The sequence below is a fragment of the Sinocyclocheilus rhinocerous genome, unplaced genomic scaffold, assembly GCF_001515625.1.
Source record: "Sinocyclocheilus rhinocerous isolate Xijiao unplaced genomic scaffold, SAMN03320098_v1.1 scaffold2981, whole genome shotgun sequence".
Taxonomy (NCBI): Eukaryota; Metazoa; Chordata; class Actinopteri; order Cypriniformes; family Cyprinidae; genus Sinocyclocheilus; species Sinocyclocheilus rhinocerous.
In genome coordinates, this window is record NW_015639521.1 from 28,043 (window position 1) to 49,993 (window position 21,951).

The following is a 21,951-nucleotide window of genomic DNA, read 5'->3' on the forward strand; positions in this document are numbered from 1 at the left end:
AGCTGCTCAGAGCTTCTGAAGCTCTGGGTGTGGTCCATGTACTGTATATGCAACGTGAGAGTAGGTCGGCCCGAACACAAGGCACTCTTCACTTACCGAAAATGCATGGAGGTCCCCGACCCTCTTAATGGAAGTAAGCGCGATCAGGAGCGCTGTCTTAAGAGACAGGAATTTCAGCTCGACTGAATCAAGCGGCTCAAAGGGACCCCTCTGGAGTCCAGCCAGGACAACAGAGAGATCCCAGGAGGGTATCAGGTGTGTCCTAGGAGAATTCAACCTTCTGGCACCCCTCAGGAGCCTAACGATCAGGTCATGCCTACCCAGGGACCGGCTGTCCACTGCATCATGGTGTGCTGCGATAGCAGCGACATACACTTTCAAGGTGGAAGGTGACAGCCTACGCTCCAACCTTTCTTGCAGGAAAGAAAGCACGGCTCTAATCGAGCATCTCCGGGGGTCTTCTCGGTGAGAAGAACACCAATTCGTGAACAGACTCCACTTCAAAGCATAGGCATGCCAATAGGGAGCTCTAGCCTGAGTGATAGTGTCTACCACCGCTGGCGTTAGGACACTTAGGTCTGCCGCGTCCCATCCAGAAGCCACACATGGAGGTTCCAGAGATCTGGACGCGGGTGCCATATGGTGCCCTGCCCCTGAGAAAGGAGGTCCCTTCTCAGGGGGATGCGCCAGGGAGGGGCTGTCACGAGGAGCATGAGTTCCGAAAACCAGGTCCGGGTGGGCCAGTAAGGCGCAACCAACAGGACCTGTTCCTCATCCTCCCTGACCTTGCACAGTGTCTGTGCGAGCAGGCTCACTGGGGAAGCGCATACTTGCGTAGAGCCCAGGCCAGCTGTGTGCCAGTGCGTCCGTGCCCAGGGGGGCCTGGGTCAGGGAATAGTACAACTGGCAGTGGGAGGACTTGTGGGAAGCAAACAGGTCCACCTGAGCTTCCCCGAATTGACTCCAGATCAGCTGAACCGTCTGGGGATGGAGTCGCCATTCTCCAGGGAAAGTGAGCTGTCGTGAGAGCTCGTCGGCCGCACGGTTGAGCTCCCCCGGAATGTGGACGGCGCGCAGCGATTTGAGCCGCGTCTGACTCCAGAGGAGGAGATGGCGGGTGAGTTGAGACATGCGACGTGATCGTAGACCGCCCTGACGGTTGATGTACGAAACAGCCGCAGTGTTGTCCGTTCGGACCAACACGTGCTTGTCCAGCACCAGCGGCCAGAACTGCCGCATGGCTAGATACACTGCCAACAACTCCAGACAGTTAATGTGCCAAATCAGTCGAGGTCCTGTCCAGGACCCCGAAGCTGCCTGCCCGTTGCACGTAGTGCCCCAGCCCGTCTTGGAGGCATCTGTCGTGGCAACGACATGTCGGGACACTTGTTCTAAGGGCACCCCGGCCCATAGAAAAGCAAGGTCTGACCAGGGGCTGAATAGGCGGCGACACATCGGTGTGATGGTGACACGATGTGTACCGCAGCACCATGCTCATCTCGGGACTCGGGAGTGTAACCAGTGCTGAAGTGGTCTTATAACGAAGTCACTGTGATCGCACAACTCCTATCGCGACCTGGCCATAATGAGCCAGTCATTGAGATAGTTGATGATCCTGATGCCCACTTCCCATAGTGGGGCAAGGGCGCCATCCGCGACTTTCGTGAAGACGCCGGGGGACAGGGAGCCGAAGGGGAGAACCTTGTACTGCCATGCTCGACCCTCGAACGCAAACTGTAGGAACGGTCTGTGATGAGGAAGTATCGAGACATGAAAGTATGCGTCCTTCAGGTCGATCGCTGCAAACCAATCCTGGGATTAAAGGCATTTGATAATACGTTTCTGCGCTAGCATCTTGACCGGGAGCTTGTGAAGGGCCCGATTCAAGACTCGCAGATCCAAGATAGGTCGAAGGTCACCGCTTTTCTTGGGTACGATGAAGTAAGGGCTGAAAAACCCCTTCCTCATCTCGGCTGGAGGGACCGGCTCGATTGCATTCTTCGCCAACAGGACAGCAATCTCCTCAGGCAAGACAGAGGCGTCTCGGACTGCCACCGAAGTCTTGAGAATGCCATAGAACTTGGGAGGTCGCCTGGCAAACTGAATCGCGTAGCCAAGTCGAACCGTCCGAATGAGCCAGCAGGACGGGTTGGGCAACGCAAGCCACGCTCTCAAACTCCGTATGAGTGGCAGCAAAGGGACAGTCGACGTACCCGCAGTGGTGCAGCGATGGGGAGTTGTCCTGGGTGGGCAAGAAGTCATCGTTCTGAGTCATCACAGCAAAACTCCCCATGTCCCCCGGAGGGACTGGCCAGAGACGCGTGGAGAGGCGTTGCGTCTCCGAACCGCAACCTCTTGGCCACTGGCGATAGGGGGCATCGTGGGTGAGAGTGAGGAAACGGTGCGTCGCTTACTGTCAACCCACGAGCCTAGCAACCCAGAGAAAAAGGAAACTGCTCTTTCTTTGACAATGTGGTTACCGCTGGCCATCGAGCCAACGGCGGAACAGAAAGAAAAAGATTTCCCGCCCGGCCATCCTCCGGGGGAAGGAGTGGTGCTGTCCTCAGCACCTCAAGAAAAGCAGTCTCCCACATCTCCGGGTTGCCCGTGTCAGGGCCGCTTCGTCATCTTCCTAGAGAATCTAGCAGCCGGATGCGACACGGGGGGCGCCGCTCTCCTGCATGGGGCTCGACGCACCGGCCTCGACGATGTCTCAGCGCGGAGTGAAGCCGGTGTGGAGGACGCAAGAGGGCGCCCACGGCGACGAGCAGGCTGAGGCACGGCCCACGACGGAACGATGACAGCTGGAGGATCACGTCGTCGCAAGATGTGCTGTATGGCCTCAGTCTGCTTGTTGTACTGCTGAGAACTGCTGGGCACAGCCCTCGACAGCGTCGCCGCACAGGCCAGCCTGGGAGATGGGAGCGTCAAGAAAGCGCACTTTGTCAACGTCTCTCATCTCGACCAGGCTGATCCAGAGATGGCACTCCTGGACCACCAGAATGGACATCGCCTTCCCGAGGGACCGCGTCGTGACTTCCGTCAGTCAGTCGCCGTACGCAGCTCCTGCATCAACCTCGGGCCGGAACTACCCTCGTGCATTTGTTAAGGCCTTGGGTTGGTGAGCTTGCAGGATTGCCATGGCATGCAGGGCAGAGGCAGCTTGGCCCACAGCACTGTAAGCTTTGGCAGCGAGAGCCTCCGACAGCTTACAGGCTTTGGACGGGAGACGCGGACAATTCCTCCAAGTGGCGGCGTTTTGCGGGCACAGGTGCACCGCAATCGCTCTCTCCACCTGGGGAATGTCGACGCACCCCCAGCCGCCCCGCCATCTAGGGTTGTGAGGACGGAGGAAGGAGACGAGCGACTTCTGGCCGTAAAAGAGGCCGTTCACGACTACATCACTTCCTCATGCACCTCCGGGAAGAAAAGAAACCAGAGCAGAACGCGGTTGTGAGCCGCGCTCCGCACTGAGAAACCAATCATCCAGCCGTGAGCGCTCAGGGCTGGGCGGTGTATTCAACTCCAACCTGATGCTCAAAGCTGCCTGGGCAAGCATGGCCGTCAACTCTGGGTCCGATTCGGCAGTGGCGACAACACCCGAGGGGGGCCAGGTAGTGACAGAGGGGTCTGCTCCTTTCCCTTTAAGAATGGAGAGACGCGATCGCAATGTTGCCATGGTCACGCACTCGCAGTGCGGGCATGAACCATCCATGAACGCGTCTTCAGCGTGCTGAATGCCCAGACATGGAAGACAATGCTCGTGGCCATTGTCTGAGGACAGGAAACGACCGCATCCAGAAGGACATGGACGAAAAAACCCGAATCGTCCATGATTTGCTCTTTTAGGAAATCTGCTCTTTTAGTTGAAGCGCCCAGGGGAATCACTGAAAGGGACACTGCTGTTCGCGCCGTACCACCAACCAGAACAGCTTCCCGACACACAGCAGATGAATGGCTTTGTGGAGTATAACAGCTTTTCATACAACCACTCTGCTCCGAAGCAAAAATCTGAAGAGTGGATGCACCTGTCGCCTATTTATACCCGTATGCACGGGGAGTGGCTCAAGTATGCAAAATCCACTAGCCAATTTTCATTGGCATTTTCTCTTAAACTCAGAGATGATTGGCCTCCCAAGGGAGACCCCATGTGTCGTTCAACATAACTCGTAGTGACCGACGGATAGGGAACCCAGCGCATAAGCACAGATGCACAGGAGCTCTAAGGAGTTTGAATTAGTTTACAGTCTTTGTTTAACAGCTCTGTCTAATAATAGAAAAACAAGCACTATAAAACCTTTTTTAACATACCGGCATTCAGAAAACATTTCTTTCGTTTAAACAAGTCTTTGAATACTGATTAATTCAACAAACCGTGCAAACGTTGGCAAATCCAGTGAAAGAGCATACTGAATCCAATATAAAAAGACATGTAGCCTACTCTGTGTGTGAGTAGTTTGTTTGTGCAAATGATCCAAGCCGTGTAAATTGAATGAGGACAGTTAAGTTTGCTTGTCATTGTACGTGCACAAGCAAGCAACTTAAAACGATGTGCTAAATCCAGTTTACCACTATGTCATGTTTATGTTATATTCACTCTGTATTGTATGTAAAATTAGCAATTGCCCACATTTTTATTTTAAAATAATCTCTATCCCACATTGTTGCTTACAATATATTTATATTTTCAGTTTCTTTATTGATGAAAATGGTCATTTTTTTCCCAAATTGATTCATTTTCAAATGATTTATTTCTAATTATTTTCGTAAATATTATGAAATATCAAATTAATTTAATTGCAGCTATTATTATGCTTGCATTATTTGCTATCTTAAAGGGGACATCGAATGAAATGTTCACATTTTTTTTTTTGCATTTAGTTAAAGGGGTCATATTATGCTCTTTTACAATGTCTTGAATTTGTTTTGGGGTGTACTAGAACATGCTCTCATGCTTGGTGGTTTGAAAAACGCATTTTTTACATAATTTACATGATTACAATACCTTTCTCCCCAGTCTGGCACAAACGGCTCGATTAGTTCCGGGTTTGATGAACGCGATGAACGCGAAAAACGAAATGTGATGTGATTGGTTAGCTATCCCAGTGCGTTGTGATTGGCGAACAGCTTAGACGGTGTTTCAGTACTGCCCCGCCCCTTGCCAAAGCAGCAAGTTTAGTTAAGGATGGCGTCAATATTGCCATATCAATTTGAGCCGGATTCAGAACCAGAGAATATTGAACAAGAGGATCGCGCAGAACCTTGCACGCACGGATATTGCAAGACATATTAGAGTGGTAATGTTATTGTTGTTGTTGTTGTTTTTTGGCTAAATCACGTTTCAGATAGGATGTCAACAACCGCTTAAAAAAAACTGCATTTACTATGGACAGAAAAGTGCATATGTATTATTTTTATTGTTATTTAATTCTAACATTATAACATGAATTGCAGTGAAACTGTTACAGTTGAATTTATTTATACCATAGTCCAGTGTTTCCCAGGTGGCATATATACTGTATGCAAACTCATTCTCTGCCAGCAGGAGGCGCTGTTGGGGTGGTAGAGATCAAGGTTTCCCCGGTAACGGCTGTACACAAAGCAGCGCTCCGCTCAAAAAACTGCTTTATCAGACATTACATGCAAGATGAAATGAAAATGACATTTTTAGCAATAGCCAAAAAAACATCGTATGGGTCAAAATTATCGATTTTTCTTTTATGCCAAAAATCATTAGGATATTAATTTCTGTAGGCGGGAATTATTTGTAATGATATTCCAATGAGCCGCTTTGTGATATCATAAAGCCCGGAAAACAAACGCTGTAGTCCAAACGAGCCATTCGTTGTAGTTCTTGAAAAGGGATTTTTTAAAAACTAAATATCTCCCTTTGGAGTGGACTTTGAGGTTTGTAAGTTTGAAGATCTTTTTTACGCCCAAACATACACACTACACACTGACTAAAATTCAAAAAGTGAAAAAGCATAATAGGACCCCTTTAAGTTTCTGGTGTGTCTGCCAGCTCAGAAAAGCTGAAAAGAAAACACACAGCCAGTTTGTTATGTGCTGTCTGAGTATGAATGTGTCATCCAGCAAGCTGTTTTAATTTGCAGCTGGTTTCTTTGTAGATAGCTAGCTTGAATAAGACAACCTCCAACCCATATACGGAGTTCAAGGCACCAATTGAGGCGCCTTGTGACGACACGCCCCACGGAAGTGAGGGGTGGGGTGAGAAGTAGCTCATTACCATTTAAAGAGGCATGCACCGAAACGAGTTGCTGTGAATTTGACAAGGTAAAAAGTTTGTTGTTTTACATGACCATTGAGGAATTTTAACCAAAGTATGTTACAGACATTTCATGCAGACCCTAAAGAATCAAATCAAATTGTGGAAAATGGGAATCTGATGTCCCCTTTAAATAAGATATAGTATTGTATGATGTATAGGGGCGTCATAGTGGGATTCCCCCCTGTTGACTCCCCACAAAAATCTATTTTTACTGTGGACTTTTGGACAAGATGGACAAAGTCTGTCAGAATTTCAGGGCAGCAGTTTTGTCCTGCTTTTTTACTCAGGTCACAGGCTTGAATCATTAATAGCCTTAAGGATGTCTGTATCAGCTAGGTTGGATAGTGAATTTCTGACACAATGCTCTTTCAAATGGATACTGTTACAGCTCAGCTTCTACTTCAGTATCGTCTCTCAACCCTCGAGGAGAAGCACTGCTCCTCTCAAAGGGCCAGTGCATATCTGACATCAATTATGGGATTACTATGCTCTAATACTCAACTTTTTCTTACCGTGAATGTGTCAGAAGGAAGGAAGGTGTATTTTTTCAATCGCTGCTCGGGTTTCAGGCACTCTCCCCAACCCGGAATGGGCCGTGTCAGGCAGAGCAGTGTGGACAGGACACAATAATCCAAAATGAGTTTGACAGATAGAGTACAATACACCTTGACACTACGTGAGTCCAACTCTGGTCAACATTTAACCCCTTGGTCTTGTTCGTTCAGCCGACAGAGGTCTGAAAGTGGAAGTGTGGAGTATGTGTGACAGTGTGAGGACTATGTTAGCACATGTGGGTTATGGAGAGCACTTTTGGTCTGGTGTTGTTAGCCTTAGGGCTTTAGCTAATGGGCCACCCAATTCCCAGCAGGCCCTGGGGCTCCAATCAGCTTGGCATTAGCGGCCCCTCTTCATTAATGATGAGTCCTGCTCTTGCTTATGTCCAAAGCCAACAGCCTTCATTCATCATCAAATAAACTCTTAATATCACCACCATTCATCTTTACACACACACATACTGTATGCAGGGCCCTATGATTTCCGTGATGTAGAAAACGAGGACGGAATTGAGGAATACAGGTATGAAAAGGAATGTACTGTATAATGTGATTTGTTACAAAATTTTGAAAAATTTGGATGAATAAATCAAAAGTAGGGCTGTACACGTTATCATATTGTGATATTGATTAGTGTCTGTGAATATTAAACTGCAAAAAGACAGCTATTTGAAGTCTACATGTTCTATGTCTCTGTCTGAATGAGCGGCAGAGTTTCGTCTATTACACATATTTAAGCACACAATGCACGTGATGTTTTCAGTGTCTGCCGTCTCACTATATCAGAACACTCCATATGAACTTCATCTCCAGAGCTGCTCTGAGAATTCACTTTACCATTTAATTTGATTAAACTATCATTAGATACACACAGTAACTCAAAGTTATGTTTAACTTGAAATTATGACAGAAATATATTAGTATTGTACAGTAGAATGTACTTCTACACTGTTTTTGATAATAATCACAGAATGCAGAAAAAGACAGAGAACACGGAATTTCTGAAAAAAAAATAAAAATAAAAAATAAATAAATGGTAACACTTTATTTTAAGGACCAATTCTCACTATTAACTGGTTACTTATTAGCATGCATATTACTAGCATATTGGCTGTTTATTAGTACTTATAAAGCACATATTAATCCATTATTCTGCATGACCACGTTTTAGATCCCTTAACCCTACCCCACACCTAAACTTAAGAACTTCCTAACTAACTATTAATAAGCAGCAAATTAGGAGTTTATTGAGGGAAAACCCATAATTAATAGTGAATATGTTCCATAATCTAAAGTGTTACTAATAAATTCCATTTCACAGGGCACTATTATTACAATTTTAATCAGTTATTAAACTCAATATTTATTAATTCAATTGACTAGACATCCATTATGATTATAAAAATTTAATTAAACCATTAAAACGGAATTTGGGGAAAATAAAACAGGGCCCTATATATGTAGAATACAGGAAAATTTTACATATGTGACCCTGGACCACAAAACCAGTCTTAAGTCGCTGGGGTATATTTATAGCAATAGCCAAAAAAACATTGTATGGGTCAAAATTATCGATTTTTCTTTTATGCCAAAAATCATTAGGATATTAAGTAAAGATCATGTTCCATGAAGATATTTTGTAAATGTCTTACTGTAAACATATCAAAACTTAATTTTTGATTAGTAATATGCTAAGTAATGCTAATAACTTCACTTGGACAACTTTAAACCATACATCAATGGAAAGCTTATTTATTCAGCTTTCAGATTATGTATAAATCTCAATTTCGAGAAATTGACCCTTATGACTGGTTTTGTGGTCCAGGGTCACATATGCGACTTGAAAGAGGAGGTCATGGAGCTGTCAAGTTGAAGAATGATTCTGATCGTCACCTCAAATATCTGCGGGATGCAAATTTAAATTTCACCACAGCTTGTCCATCTCTTGTATTATTTTGTATAAATCCAGTTTTAAAATTCATAGCTACTGTCTATGTATCATGGAGTGATACCAGACTCATAGATCGGTCTGGGACAACAGTGGCGGCGATCTGCAAGCTTTTATTCAGCGCATCCTACCAAGGGCACTCTGCAGACATCCATTATATCCGGACCTTCACCTAATGCATTATTTTGTGAGTGATGCCCTTTTAAATGCTGCTCATAATCTTCTTTCACTCTCTGTATTGATATCTAGCTCTGGGCGTGTTATCTCTGCATATAAACACGGGTAATGACAATCTGCGCATTTACAGGAGCAAGGGGAAGTGGGGCAGCAGACACTCACTGCTCCATTAGCATGTGAACGTGACAGCAGGCCTGTACAGTATCACTATGACTGCTGTCCCCTCTCAAGATCAATGCTGATGGTCTCGTTCAGGGGTGGAAACTTCATGTTGCTTTTTGTTGTTGCAAACTAAGTGACAGTAAAGAACGTGTTCGCTCTTAGGCAAGTCTGAAGCATCAAGAAGTTTTCTGACCTCTCAACTGTAGAACAATGAAAGTTCCTGTGAAAATCTTTTTTTTAATCTATTTTATTGACCTTATGTCATTACTGGACACTTGGATTGAGTACAAATGGCGACGCACGCTGACAGCAGGGCAGGAGCTGCAGGTGTAAACGCTGCCAATTTTAAACTAAAAACTGATCACTTTGATTTCAAAACTAGAGTCAATCAAAGCCAAAATACTGCCGATAGGACACAGAAAATTATTGTTATTGGCTATACTGATATCCTTTTGTTCCTATCATTATGCTGCTGTTGGGAAACAAACATACATCAGCGGTGGACAGACACGCAAGTTGTTGTTACTACCTTTGATTTATGCAGCCAATTCACTTCTTTCTCCATGATATTAAACGACGGAAAAGTGACTCTTCCAACAAAGCACTTGCGATCTATCGAGAGAAGAAAACCATCTCAATTGTTCCGGAGAACGATCAGTTATTTAGCCATCACTCTTCTTTTGGCGAGCGACGTTCATCAAAATCCAGGACCTAATTTTAATAAAGACTATGCACAGCCTTTTGGAGTTAACAGACTACAAGGTACTTTCAAACTGCGTGCACGCTACGAGACAAAGGATTTTCATCTGTTTAAAACAACAAATCATGAGAAACTTTTATGGGATTCGCGTTCAAAGTCCAAAGGATTACTTATGGGACATTTAAACATCGGAAGCGTTGCCTCAAAAACTGAACAACTGGAACAGCTACTTACAAATTCGAACTTTGATTTGCTTTGCTTGTAAGAAACGTGGCTGACAGAATCATCACCAAACACTGCATATCCGGTCCCGGGATATAAAGTCTTCCGAAAGGATCGAAAATTAGGAAAAGGTGGTGGACTGCTTATGTATGTGAAGGACTGCATTAAATGTAAGGAAATTGAATTCAATACTTTAGTGGATATATAATATATTGCTGTAACAATTGTTTTATCTCCATGTATGACATTTACTGTAGTGGGCATATATAGACCTCCTTCATCAAGTAGTATTTTCCATGATCATCTGAGAAATCTTTTGAAGGGGTTTGATCAAAATAAAGAGTTAATTTTGGTTGGAGACTTTAATATAAATTGGAATGAGAAGTCAATAGGAAAAAAGCTTCAGGAGATAGTAAGTCATTTTGACCTCGTACAGTTAATCCAGGGCCCAACTAGAATCACCTCATCATCTGAAACTCAAATTGATTTAATATTTAGCAACAAACCAGAAAGAATAACTAAGTCAATAAATTTATTAATGCTATCAGATCATAATCTTATATTAGTGGTAAGAAAATTAACAAAACACAGGTTTTTATATCAACAAGAAAAATAAAATGTGCTAAATATTATACCAAAAAAACTTTAAAACAAATTTGAAGAAGAATTTCAAAAACTAGATTGGATTGAGATTCTGTCTACAGATAATTTAGAAGCTGCTTCTGAATGTTTAATGGTAACAATTATTAAGATTAAGGGTTAATTTTGCAAAAATGTCACTTTTTCTAGAAAGAAGCAGAATTTGCCTTGGCTAAATGAACAATTATGGAAGTTAATGAAACAGAGGGACCATGCTTTAAAAATAGCGCTTAAATCAGGGTTAGCTCATGAAGGACATTTCAGCACCTACGTAATAAAGTTGTAAAGGAATTTAGAAAAGCGAAAGCAAAATTTTTTTATTGATCTTATAAATGATGCAAAGGGGAATAGTAGAGAAGTATGGGAGAATATTAATAGAGTACGAAAGAAAAATAATAAAAACGATAAAGGTATTGAATTACAGGTTCATGGAAGTTTAATTCAAGATAAGCATCAAATTGTTAGTGTATTTAATAATTTTTTTATAGACTCAGTTCAAGATTTAACACAGGGATTTGGTGTGAGAAGTAAGGATATTATATTACCAAATCATGATCTTACTGTTTTTAATATTTCTGAAGTATCTGAGTCCTATATAACAAAAATTTTAAGCCAGTTTAAGAGTTCTAGGGCCAAAGATGTTTTTGATTGTGACTCTGTATTTGTTAAAAAGTATGCAAATGTTCTTAGTCCACCTATAACTCATTTGGTTAATTTGTCAATAAAACAATGTCATTTTCCAAGTGCCTGGAAGTCAGCAGTAATAGCACCTATATTTAAGACTGGTGATCCTGCTAATGTAATTAACTATAGACCTATCAGTATTCTACCAGTTGTTTCTAAAGTAATTGAAAAGGTCATTTGCAATCAGTTAGTAGAGCATTTAAATATTGGTCATTTTCCATTACATCGTATGCAGTTTAGATTTAGGGTACATCACTGTACGGAGACAGCAAAGTTTTATTTCGTTGAACAAATTAAATCCAGTCTTGCTAGGGGAGGTGTTGTTGGTGCTGTCTTCCTTGATTTTAAAAAGGCTTTTGATACCGTTAATCATAATGTTCTTTTATCTAAATTATCAAGGTTTAATTTTTCTACTAATACATTAACATGGATGGAGTCATACTTAAATTTAAGAAAACAATGTACACGAATTAATGATGCATGCTCACCATTTCTAACAAGGAGTTGTGTTGCATGTTCTGAAAGAAAGGGCCTGATCTTCCTAATGTTGTATAAAGCAAATCTGCAGGACCGGGCAGTTTTAGCAATGTGGTCTGAGAAATTCAGCTAATCATCAATCACAACTCCAAGGTTTCTAGCTGTTAGGACCTATCTGAGAGGTAAGACTGGCGTGCGGTTCCTGAGATGCCATTTTCCAATAGGGTTGACAGGAGAATCTGGTGGTTCACCGTATCAAAAGCAGCAGACAGATCCAGCAAAATAAGTATTCCAATAGGGTTGACAGGAGAATCTGGTGGTTCACCGTATCAAAAGCAGCGGACAGATCCAGCAAGATAAGTATTGAAGATTTGGAATCTGCTCTTGCCAGTCTTAGGGCTTCAACAACTGAGAGCAAGGCAGTCTCGGTCGAATGTCCACTTCTGAAGTCAGATTGGTTGCTGTCCAGGAGGTTGTTCTGTGTGAGAAAGGCTGAGACTTGGTTGAACACAACTCGTTCAAGTGTTTTTGCAATGAAAGGTAGAAGGGAAACCGGTCTGTAGTTCTCTAAAAGAGTTGGGTTAAGAGTGGGTTTCTTAAGAAGTGGGGTTATACGAGCCTGTTTAAATGTTGAGGTTAAAACACCAGTGTGAAGGGATGTGTTAACAATGTAAGTGAGTGCAGGTACAACGGCAGGAGAAATGGCTTGAAGGAGATGAGATGGAATAGAATCAAGCGGACAAGTAGTAGGATTATTCGCGTATATAATATAATATACTATTTATAAACAAGCTGTGAAAATATTAGCTAAAAAGCCAAGGAGTTATCATCACTGCAATATTATTAAAAAATATAAATTATTGACGTTTGACAATTTTGTATTATTTGCTGATGTGCGTTTGATGTACAAACTATTTCATGATCTTGCACCACCACCTCTTAAACAATGTGTGACTTTTTGTAAGGACAATATCAGGCAGACTAGGTCATCAGTTAGAGGTGACTGTTCAACTAAATTTAAGAAAACTGTTTTTGGACAATCAGCTTTTTCAGTTAGAGCAGCAGAAAGATGGAATTTAATACCTGTTAATATTAGAGAGTGTACAACATTTAGTATTTTTAAAACTACGCTTAAAGTATGGCTTAAGGAAAATCAAATATGTGATCATTGACTTGGAAAACTGTTTTTGGACAATCAGCTTTTTCAGTTAGAGCAGCAGAAAGATGGAATTTAATACCTGTTAATATTAGAGAGTGTACACCATTTGGTATTTTTAAAACTACGCTTAAAGTATGGCTTAAGGAAAATCAAATATGTGATCATTGACTTGGATTTGTAATTTAATGTAGCATGATGTGATATTGTATGTGTTGTATGTATTGTGTCGTTTGTGACTTAATATTGTAATTTTTTAACAACATCCTGCCCAGGGACTGCAGATGCAAATTAGCTTTATAGCTAACTCTGGCACAACACTGTTGTTGTGCGGTGTCCCTGTACAAATAAATTAAATAAACATAAACATAAACAGGATCTTCCGGTGAAACGATTGCCTTCTCTGTGGTGAGGCATGCCAGAATTCTCCAATCATTTACTCCGTTTAATCGCAGCCATAGCAAGTTTGCATTCATCGGCCTCAATTTTGGAGTGAAACTCTCACATCTCAAAATCTCAAAGTCCCCGCTCTACATTTTTCTCTTTTTCAATAATTTGTTACACTCAGATTTACATCACACTACAGAAATAAAATAAATAAGTAAAAAAATAATTGCAACGTTTAACTTGTGAGGCTAATGAAAATAGTTGCTTTTCACCACATTAATCATTACGAATGAAATATTGATATCAGATGAAATTCAGATACTATTACTACTTCATATACTATTGACGATGCTCATTATCGGGGATTTCAGAATGTCATGACTGACCAATCAGAATCAAGCATGAAAAATATATATACATTACACCGCTTTCTTATATGTCATAATATAATCTGTTATAATGTAGATTATATATATATATATATATATCACAAGCTGTTGTGATCTATCATTCATAGCAGTCTAATTCCTTTTTTTTGTATGTAACCCCACAGTAAGGTTTAAATACCCCTTCATCATCACTAAACCAGAAATGTGTTATTCACTTTCAAAGTAAAAATGTATGTGTGTTGAAAATCAACATCGAACCACGTGCTACTTGTAACTCATATTACACTGGAAATTTAATTAAAATTATTCCAGTTATTCACTTTCAAAGTAAAAATTAATATGGGTAAAAAAAAGTAGCTTCCACTCTCTTTAATGAGATACATGAGCTTGTTTGTCCTTCACAGTTTTTCAAAGTTTTGACAGTACTAATCAGAGCATAACTTCCTGAAAAAGAACTAATAGCAAATTTATTTATAAATGAAATCCAGATGAGGCATTTAACAAAAGTAAAGTCATTAGTAGTTTTTGTATAGCAGAATCTAATTATCATCAAAGTTGAACAATTATGAAATATCAGATATGAGTGAACCATATCCAAAATACTTTTTCTTTAATAAGTGAGTGTGTTTAGCCATTAACTTTTTTAATTGCAATTAATCATTTGAAATGTTGTATTATATACAGCTCTACACAATTTCTGATAATCTGGATTTTTTTCATGAGCAGCAGTCTCTTATAAATGGCAGCATGCTTTAACACCATAGCAGCACTCTGCACAGGATCAAGATGAGCTGGGCATGTTGACAGGTTCATTAGTCTGAGATCAGATCTATGAGTTGACCTTCTCAAGCTATGGATGCCCATCTGACAATTACAACAGTGCAATGGAAATTAAAACTCATGGGCAACACTACTACGTTCCCAAATTCAAATAGTTTCCGTGCTTCGCCAGTAGCTCTGGATTTCAAGGTGATTTATATATGCTCGGCCTATAGATATAACCTTTCTGTCACGGTGCGTGCGGGGAGATGAAGCGAGGACTCAATTGCAGGAGAAATGGTTATTTATTTTAATAATAAAAATGAAACAAAAACAAACTCAAACCACCCCGAAGGGGAAAAACAGACAGGCAGGCCTAAAGCTGCACACATGCAGACACGAAACACACACAATGAGAAATGACGGATCAGCACAGGATGACAGACACAAGGAGAATAAATGGGAACCAAACGAGGAGGCTAACGACTGGTGGCCCTCCTGGGCACACCCGCTGAAGACTGTGACACTTTCACCCATAGTCAAACTCTTACTTACCCATGGCATACATCCTGAGATATTGATAACGATTCATCAGGAGAATAATTGCTACGTTCCTGACATGAATACGACACCATAAGCCGAGATTGTCCGCTTAACAACAGCAGCAGCATCACTTACAGACCCACTCTTTACCCCCCTCCACCTCCCTTTGTTTGGTCCTGTGTGTATCCTCGTTAGGGTTGCATAAAGATTAAGGAAACGAGCACGTCATAACTCAGTTTCTAGCTCGGGGGTGGGGGGGCAGCAGCAGCCTGCACCAGAGCAGGGTAATCTCCTATCAGTGTGGCATTCTCATTTGGCTTAAGAGATAGGACGTTTTTATAAGCAGCACCTCCGGTTACAGGCAAGATTTACATACTGAAGATGATAAACTCATTCTGGCACCTGTGTAATTCGCTAATGACACATACTTTTAGCATGAACTGACTGCGAGAGAGAGAGAGAGATAGAGGAAGAAAGGGAAAATTCTGCAACTTGACAGGAAAGAAGCCGCCATCCTTTTAGCACGGTGTGTCTGCAAACGCTTGCACAGTCTTGACGGGTTGTTTTAACAGTGACTTTCTTTAATTAGGTGTGCTCACTTTCGGATTTATTTGCTAAGATCATGGAAATGCTCGAAGATGGGTAGATTTAATTAAAGGAGGTTGATGAAAGAACAAAGCCCTCAACATCGTGCAAGTGTTTCCTCTGATAAAACTATGCCAAAGACAGGCCTAGCAGGGTAACAACTGCCACAGAGACACAAAGATAAGATTAATTTTATTTCCGCTATACATTTGGTTAAATATTTATACCATGGCAAGTCACAGCCTTGCGGGGTGTCTGTTGTTTTTCTTCTTAAGTAAAACACATTATTTTTGGATGAAGTTGTTTATGTAACATTTAAGGAATAGTTCACCTAAAAATACAAATTCTGTCATCATTTGCACACCAACATGTGTTTTGGAACATGAAAAGCGTTATTTAGCAGAACGCCCAAGCTGTTCTTTTTTCCAGTACAGTGGAAGTGAATGGTTACCACAGTGGTCAAGCAACATTTTCAAGGTTTCAATCTGTTCACCTCTCAAATCAGTCATATGGTTTCAAAAGAACTGGAATATGGTGCATACTGTATGTTTTATGGACTACTTTTATGGTGTTTTTTTGTTGTTGTTGTTGTTGTTCCGTGGTCCCCATCCACGTTCACTGAATGGAAGTGAGCAGCATAAACATTCTTTAAAAATATGGGTTACTTTGGGTTTGGGATGACTTATAAATATACATGATATAATGGTCTAAATTATGACAAAATGTATTTTTAAACAGGGATAGTTCACCAAAAAAAATAAATTCTGTACTTATTTACTTACCCTCGTGTCATTCTAAACCTGTATAACTTACTTTCTTCACTGGAACATGAAATAAGATAGATAGGGGAAAAAAAAGTGTTTTTTGACCATTTAGTGGTGACCAAATCTGATTGATTACCAACATTATCCAGGACATCTTATATGTTATGCAGAAAAAAGTACTGATACGGATTTTCATTTAATTTTCATTTTGCGTGAACTATCTCTTTAAACCATTTTGCTGCTGTTGTTGTTGTGATTCAAGGAATGTAATATTTTGGACTCAATTCCTGCTGTGAGCATTATTTCATACTTGTAATAATTTATAAGCATAGCATGCTATCATTTGTTTTCTTTTAGAACCAAGAGTTTGACGGACAAACATCATATTCTCTCAAAGCACTGTCAAAACCACAAAATGGGTTGCCAGCTAATCTCTTGAATTTTTTATTTTTGAGTCCAACACAATAACACAGGGTTATGTGTAACATATAAGTTTTACTTTTGGAAACAAAGTGCAGGTTTTATTGTTATTGAGAATATGAGGATCTCATTTGCCTGCGTCCTCATTCCACTAACCACAATACACCTGTGATTCTGTGACTGTGAAATCTGCGAGAGTCATCCACATCCTCATTACGCATTCTTATCTCCTTTCACTTGAACATTTGCCAGATGGCACATCCATATCAAAAGATAATAATGATGTACTAAGGAAATTAAGACTTTATTAAACTCTATTTTATGTGGAGAAAAAAGGGGGAAATCAAAATACATGGAAGCATTAGTTGATCCCTGATGATCCCATCTGTGTGCTGTAAGAGGTGAATCTCTCTGTTAGAGATAAGTACATTTACGAGCCGAACTATTTAACACTTTAATATGAGATGTAGCCTAAGCATGCTAATCGGGGTGCTTTCCCATTCCAATAATGGAGAAAAATCAAAGATGAACAAAATTAAATAAATACATAAATCATTTTATTTATTTACTTTGCGTCCTTTGAAATAACACTGCTAAATTAATTTTTAATATTGTACTGGCTAGTAAACACAGCATGTCTCTAAATCTAAATGACCACATCCCTATTTGGTAGTAGTTGTTAAGTTAATCCCTATTGAAAAAGAAGTACACTTTAACATATACGTTTAAAAAGAATAAATATATATTACGTAACTAATATGAGCTATGTGAGTGTGAACTGAATGTAGTGTTTTCAGACACCTATAGGTACATGTTAAATGCAATAAAATGAAAATGTATTATAGTTTAAATGTATATTAAATGCAGTTAGCTTAATCTTACAGTGATTTTTTTAACCCACTTAAGTAGAACTCAAGTGCTTCTTTATGTATTTTCACAATTCTATTATCTTTGAAATACGGATAAGTGTGCTGCCAAATGTACTGCATTCATTGTAAACTAAAAATTACACTTTAATGTAATTTCTATTGAAACCTGTATGCCATATGTTTAAAAACATTTGTAATTACACATTTGTATTGATGAATTTAGTACATTTAATATCCTTAAATGTAATATTGAATAACATACTACAGTGAAAATTATAATCAAGTGCATGTTCTTTAGTATGTTAGTCAACACATACCACATCCCTATTTGGTAGTAGTTGTAAAGTTAATCCCTATTGAAAAAGAAGTACACTTTAACATATACGTTTAAAAAGAATAAATAAATATTACGTAACTAATATGGGCTATGTGAGTGTGAACTGAATGTAATGTTTTCAGACACCTATAGGTACATGTTAAATGCAATAAAATGAAAATGTATTATAGTTTAAATGTATATTAAATGCAGTTAGCTTAATCTTACAGTGCTTTTTTTAACCCACTTAAGTAGAACTCAAGTGCTTCTTTATGTATTTTCACAATTCTATTATCTTTGAAATACGGATAAGTGTGCTGCCAAATGTACTGCATTCATTGTAAACTAAAAATTACACTTTAATGTAATTTCTATTGAAACCTGTATGCCATATGTTTAAAAACATTTGTAATTACACATTTGTATTGATGAATTTAGTACATTTAATATCCTTAAATGTAATATTGAATAACATACTACAGTGAAAATTATAATCAAGTACATGTTCTTTAGTATGTTAGTCAACACATTAAAATAAGTCATTTTTAAAGCATGAAAAAAAAAAAAAATTAAACAATGATTTAAAATACTTCAATGTTAAATGTTTGACATTATTACAAAATGCACCTAAAAGGTGTGTTAAGAAACATGAAAAAAAATATCATAAAAGTACAACAATACAACAAAATTCCAAGTCTTCTGAAGTCATGCGACAGTTATTCTGTAATAAACAGACAGAAATTAAACTTATTATTGTTAATGAAGTCATGTTGCGGCACACTAATCAGTTAGTTAGTTGTGCAAGCATTATTGTCACCGTCATAATTGTTTGTTTAGGATACTGTTTACAGCTATACATTTGTATGCAGTTATTTATTTATTTATGTATTTATTATTATTTAAATATATCAATAATACTACTAATAATAATAATCTCCCAGCCCTTTCATACAATAAGGACTTCAGAGTTTCCACTTTTGTAAATTAAATCTGAAACTTAAGGCACTTCAAAAATATGTCAAACATTTCCCGGTGGAAACAAAAGGACAGTTAAAATGAAAAATATGGTTCTTTGGTATGTTTTTCTTTCACTTAACAACCTGCACTCTAGGAGAGCTCTGGGTTCTTGTTTCATCCACCGATTATGGCTCTCAGCTCTCTGTCTGTTTAAACAGGCTGATTGATGGAGATGATTGGCAGGCACCACTCGAAGGTTCACTACTGAAAATAAGCTTCAAGAAAGGCAAGTGCCTCATGTCTGAATTTGGAAGTCTGAAAAACAGACCCAAAGTAATTTCACTTGCGAGTGAAAGATGAAAAAAGCCAATATGTAAGTGTGAGCTGATAAGAGGGCAATCCAACAAGACAAGCTGATATACTGTATGCTTCAGAGTGAAGCGCAGCAATGTGATCTTTTCACAAAAGCTCCATCTCTGCAAGTATTGTAAGTTTGAGTTGCTTATAGCGTGCTTTTGGAAATGCAACATGTGCCAAACATCTTCCCAAGTTTGTAATGAGAATGGTTTATAAATCTGTTTTTGACAAAAGAGAAGCATTTCAAAAGTTAAGTGTCCCTACGGTTTTCTGCAAAAAGAAAAGCTATATGGTTTTCTAACATTTGAAAGCAAAGAAAAAAAAAACATATATAAATATCAGTATTGTAACTGTAGTTGTATAATAATAATAATTATTATTATTATAAAAGTTGTTATTATTGTTGTTGTTGTTATTATATAAATTAAAATTATTATTAAATACTTTACAGTTCAATAGTATTATGGTGTTGCTTTACTGATTTGTTTACATTTTAAAATAAATAATATATAATAAAATATAAAAGTAAGTCACTGGAACACTTTGAAACTGTATTTATTTAAAATAATATATTAAATAAATCAAACATGAACTATTACCCAGTTATTTTCCTGTAATATTTACATTTTCTCGTGCAATTTAACACATTATATCATACAAAATTACGCTTCTATTATGTTTTGTGTTTGAAGATTAATATAGTACTCACAACTTGAAAACTGAAAATGTGTTGTAGTTGATTGTTTCATATTTAAGTTCTCTATCGTTACTCTAACCTAGATTGCATTTCAAATACCTAGATAATGTCTGTGATTTATTTCCAATGCGAGAGCTTTTCAAGATACCGGAGGTGTTGAGCCGAGATAAAAATGGCCCCTGCAATTGGAACAAGCTGGCCACAAATTGAGCTGTCTAAATCTCAAACATGCCATGATTAATCTGTTTGGTTAAAAAGGTGCAGATTTGCATGGCAGCAGAGACAGAGAGTGAAGAGGACAAAAGTGCTCTTAGATTTCTTTATGAAAGTGTAGAACTGTGAGATGGGGAAATGGAAAATGAGGTGGAGCCATTAGCAGCCTCTCTGTCAGTTCGGTACAAGCTGCGTACTGCTAGTCAGGTAGCAGGTGTTCCCTGAGGACCTAATTTTTATGACCCCTCAGTTTTGTTAATGACCTTGATTTAAGGTATTCTTGGGCATCTTATACTGTTCTAAATAGCAGATTAATCAGTAGCACTTTAACCTTGACTTAGTCAACATGTACTGCCCCCACTTCTGATCAGGGTCTAATCAGCACCCCCTGCCGAAGACGCTGAAATTTGACCAAGTTTGGCATTTAATTGATCTAATTATCTCATCTTCCCTGCAACAAGATCTGTTCTGTACTAATACAGTCACACATACGGCAAGAAGAATATGATTTAAGGTCTTTTGGAACTTCATGGCACATTCTGAATAGCTCATTTCATCACGCAGTCAGCAACACGCCCATATACTTGGATTGTTTTGCTCATCTATCACAGGAAAGGGAGTGGATTACACCTAATAAAGGTGCTGATGATAGCTGAGACTCGGGTGCTGAAACAGGGTTGTGCTTCCTCAGCTGCAAGCCAGTCAAGCCATCTGGATCTGATCTGGATAAGGCTGCAGGACTCTCAGTAATCGCTAGAGTAGCTCAGGTAAACTATCACAGATGTGAGATAATTGCGAGGAGAGGGCTTTCAAAACAACATCATTTGGGTGAGTTGCAAACCTTCGAGCCTCTGCACCATTGAGGCTTATATGGAAGTGAGAGTGGAAAACATTTTCTTAGTAACTCATTTTCTTGCACTTTTTTTGGGGTTCGAGCTTTCAGAGGCTTTGAAGGAAATTAAAACGTGTTCTGGTTTTAATACCTTGCTGGAAAAAAAACAAAAAACAAACAAACAAACAAAAAAACATCTTAAACAAGCCTGAGCCGGTCTGCTGGTCTTAGCTGGTTTAAGCTGGTCTCAGGTCGGCCAAGCTTGGTTTTGCTTTTCTTTGTTGATAGCACTATTTAGTGTTAAGGGTATGATTATTTGTCAACAACCATGAGCCTGCAAGTTATTTAACTAAATTAACTTTGTGGGCAGCATGGTTCAGTAAACCCAATAAATTCAGTAAACCCCTCTTGTTTTTCTAGGTACTGTACAGTACTGTTGCTTTTTTTTTTTTACTTTAAACAAATTATATATATATATATATATATATATATATGGTTGGATATTCTGTAAATATAGTGAAAAGTTAAAGAAATTATGCATATAAATTATACATTATGAGATAATCGGTGCGGCACCAAATACCAAATGTACCTAATTCTAATAAATGCTAAATTTAACAAGCAGTTTTAATTAACAAATTAAAGGTATATTTTAGATGTAATGCACTTTGCTTTAGATTCCAATGGTGCCCTATATAGTGGAGCTGGGAAGGCTATATATATCACTATTCTGACAGACTCATGTCATAGCTATCAACAAGTGTTGGGCGTTAATCATAATTCACACTCTAAAAAATGCTGGGTTGTTTCAACCCAACTTTGGGTCAAATATGGACTAACCCAACTTTTGGGTTA